At 34.7% G+C, this 10,076-nt stretch overlaps 1 long non-coding RNA gene and 1 other non-coding gene across 5 annotated transcripts; both read right to left on the bottom strand.

Annotated features, from left to right (window-relative positions):
- Positions 1 to 395: 395 nt before the first annotated feature.
- On the bottom strand, positions 396 to 2,815 carry LOC127745818 (uncharacterized). Of its 4 annotated transcripts, none has more exons than XR_008007417.1 (7): positions 2,389 to 2,815; positions 2,180 to 2,298; positions 2,030 to 2,093; positions 1,781 to 1,851; positions 1,420 to 1,618; positions 957 to 1,025; positions 396 to 410 (listed from the first exon to the last, which is right to left on the bottom strand). It is a non-coding gene; the product is annotated as an uncharacterized LOC127745818 (long non-coding RNA). The 4 variants fall into 4 exon arrangements; XR_008007419.1 differs by having other exon boundaries at positions 2,176 to 2,298; XR_008007416.1 differs by lacking the exon at positions 1,781 to 1,851.
- Positions 2,816 to 8,689: 5,874 nt separating this feature from the next.
- LOC127746051 (small nucleolar RNA R71) lies at positions 8,690 to 8,792 on the bottom strand. The gene has a single exon (XR_008007672.1). It is a non-coding gene; the product is annotated as a small nucleolar RNA R71 (small nucleolar RNA).
- Positions 8,793 to 10,076: the final 1,284 nt, after the last annotated feature.

Genomic DNA, 10,076 nt, shown 5'->3' on the forward strand with positions numbered 1-10,076 from the left:
TAACAAATTTTGATCTTCAAGGTATTTTTTGTGACAATCTATTTTTTCCTATAAAAAAAATTTGTTACAAAATATAACATGATTTTGTAACATTTTTTAATACAAATTACATGCATAATTTACTAAATTATTTTTTAAATTAACTAATATATTAACGATTTTAATAAACAAGTTTACATGTATATAATATGCAAATACATACATAAGTCAAACAAGATCTTTTTAGCTAAAATTGTCTTGAAACAAAATAACATTAGCTAGTGAGTACATTGATTAGTTCAACCAAAACATAAAAGTTCTAACATACAAAGTTCAACCAAAACATAAAAGTTCTAACATAGATTAGTGTCTCTATGCATTAAAACATTGTTGAGCACTCAAAGTAGCATATGGTTACCATTTCAGCACTCCTGTAAATAAGAAAAACCAAAACAAAAAAGTTAGAAACAAGATATAACACTAATTATAATTTTTCCACTAAGTTTTATCCAAAATGTTTAGAAATATTTCGGCAGAACCTTCTCTAAAACTTGGATATTTCCACCGTCCACGATTCCAACAAACATAACCAATTCACAACTTGCACCCTTTCAAACAACACAATGCAGCTTAATTGACCAACCAAATAGGACAATAACCAAATAGTGAATAACAAAATCCGAAGCTTCTAGCTTCCAACAACCAAAATAGTGAAGCACTTAGCCGGATAATCAATCAATTGAGCTTAGCAACAGTTGAAAACCAAAAGCAATTAAATACCAACTCAATCAATTAATTGAATTTCCATATGAATTCTTTGACAGTTAAAAACACAAAAAATCATAATAAATTCATAGGAAGGAAGTAAATAAGCCAATTCCAGCAAGAAAACATGAAGAAACAATTAAAACCAATCCAACCAGCAAGAAGCAGAGCAGCACTCAGCAGAACAACGTTGAATATGCCATATAACTAACCATTATTAGCAAATGTGCTCCTTTACTTTTGCCCTTTGTATTGTATCACAACATATGGATCTATTTTGCCTATTAAACACAAAAAATAAATTATAAAAGCTTGTTAGCATATTTATTAGCATAGTTAGAATTGCACAACTTGAACATAGTTAGAATGTTTATTAAATAATACCATCCATTTGAGTATTAAAAAAGAAAGAATTAGCACAAAAAAGAAATTAGGAGAATATATAAAACCAGATTTTTTGGTAAGTATAACAAATAGTAACACATGACACTTGGTATTTATATAAAACCAAGTAAAAAATATCTAGATTCTTTGGTAAGCCAGAGCATCTAGTGTACAACGACAATCAACATACTAGTTACTGAACAAATTCAATCAAGAAAAGGAGAATAGCAAAACCAAAATAAATAAATAAAGGCATATTAAATAAAGGACAGAAGATGTTGGAAGGCTCACCGTGCGGATGCTGACAACATTAGACTGAGCTTTCATAATCTCGACATCACGCTCTTGTTGTTGCTTCCAATCAGAAAGCAAGGTCTCATTTTGTACAAGTTTCAAATTAGAACTGGTCCATGAACTGTTGATGGCAACCAAGTTGCTTCATTACTTTGGGTGTTTCTTTGCCCCTATCATGCAGTCTACCAAAATTATCCTGCACAAAGTTAAATACCAAATTACAGTGGTTCAATAATCAATAATTCCTGAAGGAGCCATGACAAAAAGCTAATATATATAATCAATAATCAATAGGTCATTAATAAAGTAAGAAAACATTATTATGCAACATTTGCTTCAAAGCTTTCTTAGTCCCTACCTCAATCAAAATTGTGTCACTTCATTAAAGCTGGTGACATATTCCTCCATCAAATTCTCTATATACAGTGCCTAACCTTGGCCCTTAAAAGGTATTTTAATTTAATATAATTAAGATTTTTTGCGGATTCCTCATAAATTTGAGTACATGACAGCTTGAAGGCAATAAGATAATGATAGAAATTAAAGAACCAAAACCGGGAGCAATAAGATAATGATTGATAACTGATAATAAACGAGGCAAAATTACTTGGCACAAAATCGGGAGCAATACAGTTTACACGAGTGTTTGGGGCCATCTCAGCAGCCAAGGCCTATGCAGCACACTTAAAAACAAGAAGATATATGCAGTTTTGTTAGATGTTCAAAGAACACTTTGTAGGGCAAGTGAAGTACCTACTTTAGTAAGTCCAAAAAGGGCTGTTTTGGTCACTCCATACATAGACATAGAAGCAGGAGGATTGAAGCCGGCGATGGAGGAAATAATAACCACATATGAGCCTTTGTGCAAGTGAGGAGCTGCATCATGCAAGAACATAAAAGTTGTTAACACATCAATTAGAACATTAGCTCATAACAACAAACAATTGACAGCTTGAACTAATTTACCTTGAGAAGAAGTATAGAGGCCTTAACATTAATCTCCTAAAGCTTGTCAAGAACAGAGTCTTTGGTTTGCAAAATAGGGTCAACAGAAGGATTTGCAGCTGCGTTTGACACAATCACATCTATATTTCCACACTTATGTAATGTTCAACAGCATATTCAACAGCATTCAAACAAATTTTAATAAAGGATAATGCATTCGATAAAAATGAATAGAAAAGGGTGACCTGAGCGACTAGAGGCAGCAACGGCTTCAACCGAAACAGAACAAAATCAAAATCAACGACAAAAACCTCGGGACAGTTCCGGCTAGCCCCATCAATGGTGACCTGAACCCTTTCTAGACGGCGGTTCCTGCGATGGCTTCGTTCACCACCTCTCCATACGTTTCTTCTTAGCTCAGACCAGCGGCGGATTCGTCTCCACCAGCGGCAGCACTCCCTCCACCAGCGCACTCCTTCTCTCTCGGACTCCCTCTTCTCTTCTTTGTTCTATTTCTCTCTGATTCTCGTTCCCTCAGTGAGCGTGTGTGTTTGTTGCATTGAGAGAGGGTGAGGCTGTGTTGGTGTTTCAGAAAGGGGAAGGGGTAATGGCGGCTGGGAAAGGAAAAATTGGGTTTCTGATTAGGGATTTAAAATTAGGGTCCCCTAATTTGGGAATTAAGGCTAGGGGTAGTTTAGTCATTTCATTAAAATTAGGAGTAATTGAAAATCAAAAACTTATTTTTAATCTATTAATAATATTTATAAAAATACTATTTAATTATTTATCAATTTATAAATTGAATTATTTTTTTTAAATAAAGACTCTAATTCAATAATTAGACATAATATAATTAATTTTCTTTATTCATAAAAATTAAAATATATTAAATTCCAAAATCTCAATTCTTTAAATCAATTTATACAAAATTCTTATTATTTTGCAATTACTAAATTTTATAGTTCAAATATAGAAAATTATCCAACAACTATAAAATTAGAGAAAAATTTTAATTTAATTATCAAAATTTGATTTAATTAGCTTTAATTAAATAATTTCTAAAATTAAAGTCTTTAGTGAATAAATAAATTAAAATCAATTTAGAATAAGGTTTTTCTTTAATGAATACATACATTATATAAAAAATTTTAATTTTTTATATAAAATAAAATTATTTTAAAAAAAATATATACACAATTTTTTTTACCCTTAAAGTGCTTAATATTTTGAAAAGAAAATTGTTATAAAATATGCTTATAATTTGTGATAAATAATTAATTTGTTACAAACAATATTGAATTTTGTGACAAATTAATTTTTTGTTACAAAACAACTGGAGTTTTTGAAACAAAAAGTTGTTTTGTTACGAAACAATTTGAGTTTTTGAAACAAAAAAAAATTGTTACAAAATATTTTGAATTTTTGCAACTTGTTTTTTTTTTGTTACAAAATATTACAAGATTTTGTAACAAAACACTATATCGTTACAAAAACTAACATAATTTGTAACAAAATAAAACAGATTGTTACAAAATATTATCATGTTTTGTAACAACTTGTAATGTTGTTACAAAATATTATTCTTTTCCTCTCTATTCTCTTGCTTTTCCACTGATTTTGCTACTTATTTTACTTAGTTTTCATTGCATATTATTTTTATTTTAGTAGTTATATTAGTTTTGGTTTACTTGTTTATAAATTAAATAAGTTGCAAGTGTTTGTTTGATGTTAATTGGGTTGCTTGTTGCTTGAAGTTTCCACCAATGCACTTATACTTTGCCTTAATTTACTAGTACCTAGTGGGTTTAAATATTCATGTTTTGATTGTAACACTAGGACAAATTATATAAGTCAATATGGAATTAAGTGAATTTAGTTGAAATTACTTATCCATCATGATCTTCATATTAAATTCATCACATGACCAGTACTTGTTCCTTGTTAATGCTTTGCATTTGTTTGAGTGACTTAACTTGATTCTTATCAAGCTTATCACTTTTTTGTAACAAGTATCTTACCATATGACTTTTTCCTTATGTTTCATGATGAATAAGTGGTTTTCTTTTCCTTAATATATTGGTTATTGTTTATTGTGCTATTCTATACCAATTTTGCGCTTTCACTTGCACAATTTCAATATTCTGTGTAAAATACTCAATTCACTTTTGTGGTTACCTAGGTTTGTTTGTGCCTCATCTTTTGCTTATTCTTTAATTGCAACCTAGGCCATCTAATTGAGGGACAGATGCTTACTTTTTGATTGTGTGGATGCCATTTTAGCCGACCGTTGTGTGTATTCCAACCGCGCGCATAATTGGAATACACACATGGCTAATTTTTTTTGTATCATACCACACCACTATGCAAACTCCTCAATTAGATGCTTATGAGCTCCCCACTTTACCCTTTCCTGCTGCTTGCCCTATGATTCTTAATTATACTTTACTCAATCATTTTAAGGATGCGACAGAATGCCAAGGAGCCAGGAGAGGAGGAGGACACCGAGGATGGAGATGCCAAGAATGCTTTGGACTTGGCAAAATCCACACAAACCAAGCTCCCGTATACGCCAGTTGAAGGTGGAGTACTTTAGAGCCATACTCCCCGGATTGTGTTCATGCACGGAGGACCGTGCAACATTAAAGTGTGGGGGAGGATTCGTTATTTTTAGGGCGTAAATTTTCTTTGCTGAACACTTTGCACTTTATTTTTGTTTTCTTTTATTTTGTTTTTTGTAGATATTTGATTCCAAGGCATCTTAGGCCAGTTTCACTAGCCTTTTTCTTTTGTTTTTAGTAGGTTTTATGCACTTTCTTGCATTATAAGTAAGCAATTGGGTTAGAAATTCATGTATGCCTAGATTCATTCAACCATGGTTGATTTGATGAATTTTCATGAGCACCAGAACATTGCAATTCAAGCACTCCTCTCTTCTCAATAGCCAGTGAAACAATTAAAGCAACTTCAACCCAATTCAATTAAGGCCAAAAGCCCAATTTGGAGAATGAAGATTAATGGAAGAAAATGTATAAATAGCTTAGAATTCAAATTAGTTAGTAGGAACGGAGAGGAGTACCATAACTCTACCAATATCTCTTTTCAGCAAATTTCTTTCAATTCTGCAATGTATCTTTGATGAACGGATATTTTATATGCTTTTAGGGGGTAATTTCATGTAGATTTTAGTGTGTTTTAGTTAGTTTTTAATATATTTTTATTAATTTTTGAGCAAAATTCATATTTCTGGAGTTTACTATGAGTTTGTGTATTTTTCTCTGATTTTAGGTATTTTCTGGCTGAAATTGAAGGAGTTGAGTTAAAATCTGATTCAGGCTGAAAAAGGACTGCTGATGCTATTGGATTCTGACCTCCCTGCACTCGGAATGGATTTTTTGGATTTATAGGAGTTCAATTGGAACGCTCTCAATTGGGTTGGAAAGTAGACATCCAGGGCTTTCCATCAATATATAATAGTCCATACTTTGCGCGAAGATAGATGACGTAAACTAGCGTTAAACGCCAGTTCCATGTTGCAGTCTGGCGTTTAGCAGCAGAATCAGGTTGCAAATGGGAGTTCAACGCCAGAAACAGGTTACAACCTGGCGTTCAACTCCAGAAACAGCCCAAGCACATGAGAAGCTTAAGTCTCAGCCCCAGCACACACCAAGTGGGCCCCAGAAGTGGATCTCTGTACTATCCATCCTAGTTTACTCATTTTCTGTAAACCTAGGTTACTAGTTTAGTATTTAAACAACTTTTAGAAACTTATTTTGGATCTCATGACATTTTAGATCTGAATTTTTATACTCTTTGATGGCATGAGTCTCTAAATTCCATTGTTGGGGGTGAGGAGTTCTGCAGCATCTCGATGAATTAATGCAATTATTTCTGTTTTCCATTCAAACATGCTTGTTCCTATCTAAGATGTTCATTCGCGCTTCACTATGAAGAAGGTGATGATCCGTGACACTCATCACCTTCCTCAATCCATGAACGTGTGCCTGACAACCACATCCGTTATACATCAGATTGAATGAGTATTTCTTAGATTTCTTAATCAGAATCTTCGTGGTATAAGCTAGAATTTATGGCAGCATTCATGAGAATCCGGAAAGTTTAAACCTTGTCTGTGGTATTCCGAGTAGGATTCAATGATTGAATGGCTGTGACGAGATGATCGAGAACCAATAGATGATTAGCTGTGCTGTGACAGAGCATTTAGACCATTTTCACTGAGAGGACGGGAAGTAGCCATTGACAATGGTGACACCCTACATACAGCTTGCCATGGAAGGAGCCTTGCGTGTGTGAAGAGGAGGACAAGAGAAAAGCTGAAATTCAGAGGACAAAGCATCTCCAAAACTCCAACATATTCTCCATTATTGAGTAACAATTACTTATTCCAAACACTTTCACTTTTTACAATTAAATTCAAAGAACCTTATTGGTATCCTGACCAAGATTAATAAGATAACCATAGCTTGCTTCATACCAACAATCTCCGTGGGATCGACCCTTACTCACGTAAGGTATTACTTGGACGACCCAGTGCACTTGCTGGTTAGTTGTGCGGATTGCAAAGGTGTGATTGCAATTTCGTGCACCAATCTTTCAACTCCATTTTCCATTTTTAGGGCTATGAACAACTAAACCCCTTTTATTGGGTTAGGGAGCTCTGTGTAATTCAATGGATCAATATTAATTTTCATTCTTTTTCTTCTTCTTTCTTTTCTCTTGATTTTACTAGAAAGCTTTCGGTCTTCATCCAATTGGATAGTTATCTTGGGAAAGAAGCTATTCATAATTGGATCTCCTCTTAACCTTGGAAGAGAAATGAGGAGATCATGCTAGAAATATTTTCTCACATTGGATTAGATTGGGGTTTGGATAGATATCGTGACATCTAATCCTACCAACACTTTGATCTATGAATATGTGTGGTATAATTAGTGACTATACTTCATCTCTTCGCATGAGCACTAAAATCAAGGAATTAGGCAATTGTTCATGCTTAGAGAGATTAGATTGCCAAGGAATTGGGATCTAATCACCTAAGATTACCAAGGAGATCAATGAATGCATTGATTGAGGAAGAGATGAAAATGAAATTGATCCAGAGTATTATCACATCTCCTGACCCCAATGAGCTTCCCCTTCTCTGATCTTACCCATTCTTTTAATTTCGCTCTTTAATTTCTTGCAATTTAAGCTTCTGTCATTTAAATTCTTTCAATTTAGGCTTCTATCATTTAATTTCTTGCAGTTTAAGTTTCCCGCCAATTTACATTCTGCAACATCAATTCAACTTCTGATTTCGCTCAACTAGAACAATTTTCCAATTAAAATTGATCAACCATCCAATCCCTGTGGGATTCGGCCTCACTCTATTGTGAGTTTTTACTTGACGATAATCCGGTGCACTTGCCGGTAGAAAATTGTTGAGACAGTTTTCTGCACATCAAGTTTATGGCACCGTTTCCAGGGATTAGTTTTGTATTGACAATTACTAAATTGGAGGATAACTAGATTGAGCATTTTTCTTTGTTTAATTGAATTTCAATTTTAGCTGTTCAATTTTTATTCTGCAATTTTAGTTGTTTCTCTTTATTTTTCTTTATTTCCTTACTTTCTAACAAGCTAACGTACTAACCATTTGATAAATTGCTCTAACCAAGCTAATTATACTCTATTTAAGTGGATTCTACACTTGCTGTTTCCTGTACTTGATCATTGTATGACAGGTAGAAGAAGGGAAACCTCAACCTCTTTTGATAGTGAACCGGAGAGGACCTTCCTTAGATTAAGGAGGGAAGCAAGAAGAAAGAAGGATGTTGGTACAGAGGAAGAGGAGGAAGACTTGGATATAGAAATGGAGGATGATATGGAGAACCATCATGAAGAAGAAGTGAATAATCATGCTAGAAGAGGTGCAGATAACCCTGTTGGACAAGAGAGGAGAATGTTGGGCTCCTACATTAATCCTAATCTTGGGAATTATGGGAGCAACATTCAAAGGCCAACCATCCATGCTAATAATTTTGAATTGAAGCCTCAGCTCATCATACTCGTCAAAAATAATTGTTCTTTCGGAGGAAATGCCCAAGAAGACCCTAATCATCATCTCACTACATTCCTAAGGATCTGTGATACAGTTAAATCTAATAATGTTCACCCTGACACCTATAGATTGCTACTGTTTCCATTCTCTTTGAAGGACAAAGCATTTAAATGGCTAGAATCGTTTCCCAAAGAAAGCTTGACAACCTGAGAAGATGTGGTAAATAGATTCTTAGCAAGGTTCTACCCTCCTCAAAGAGTGAATAGATTGAGAACCGAGGTGCAGACATTCAGACAGCAGGATGGTGAAACCTTATACGAAGCTTGGGAAAGATTCAAAGATTTGACAAGGAAATTCCCCCCAATATGTTTAATGAGTGGGTGCAATTGCACATCTTTTATGAAGGGTTTTCTTATGAATCAAAGAAAGCTGTGGACCACTCATCTGGAGGCTCCCTTAACAAGAAGAAGACCATTGAAGAAGCCATTAATGTCATAGAAATAGTGGCTAAGAATGAGTATTTCTATGCCTCAGAAAGGAGCAATAACAGAGGAGTCATGGAGTTGAACAACATGGATGCAATCCTAGCCCAGAATAAGATGATTATCAAGCAACTAGCTGAATTGACCATGCAAATAAAGAAGAATCTGGCTGCAGCCATCCATACTCAACCATCACCTCAAGGAGAGTTGGACACAGAGGAAGGAGTTAACTGGGAGGAAGCAAATTACCTTGGGAATTCATCATGATCTATACTCAAAAACCTATAACACTGGTTGGAGGAGCCACCCAAACTTTGGGTGAAGAAACCAACAAAATCAAGGCCAAGACCACAAACCTCATAATCCTAACCAGTACACCTACCAACAATCCAATCCAAGATCATATCAACATCCATACAATTCTTCCCAGTCATCATACCAAACCCAAAATAACCACTCTCAACAACCTAATTCCAACCAACCATCACCACATGATGATGATAGAATGTCCAAAATTGAAGCTATGTTTGCAAATCTTTGCAAGGAGTTCGAAGATATGAAAAAATTCAAGGAGGAGTTGAGAGCTACTATGAAAAGTCGAGGAGAAACCATTAAGACGCTTGAGTCCCAAGTGGGGTACTTATCTCAACAATTCCCAAAGTCCACTGATAGCTTCCCAAGTGACACAGAAAAGAACCCAAGATGAGAGATCAAGAAGATAAAGGGGGAAGAATGCAAGGCAATCAATTTAAGTAGTGAAGACGTCCTAGTGGAAGATACCAGCAAGCCAACAGAACACAGCCAAGGCATTTCCTAAGGAAAATTGGAGGAAAAAGAACAAGGAAATGGACCTGTATAACGGAAAGAACCAAAAAGGAAGGAAACTCTGAAACCTTACGTGCCAAAGGCACCATTTCCCCAAAGACTTAGGGAGGTGAGAAAGAGAAGTCATACTCAAGATTCTTAGACATGTTTGCATCCCTCAGTGTCAACATTCCCTTCATCAAAACTCTCCAACAGATGCTTACCTACATCAAGTGCATGAAAGAGTTGCTGACCAAGAAAGGAACCTTGAAAGGGGGACAAACAGTGATAATGAACAAGGAATGTAGTGCCCTCATCAAGAAGGATTTACCTCTGAAGAAAAAAGATCCGGGGAGCTTTCATAT

Source organism: Arachis duranensis, chromosome 3, assembly GCF_000817695.3.
Source record: "Arachis duranensis cultivar V14167 chromosome 3, aradu.V14167.gnm2.J7QH, whole genome shotgun sequence".
Taxonomy (NCBI): Eukaryota; Viridiplantae; Streptophyta; class Magnoliopsida; order Fabales; family Fabaceae; genus Arachis; species Arachis duranensis.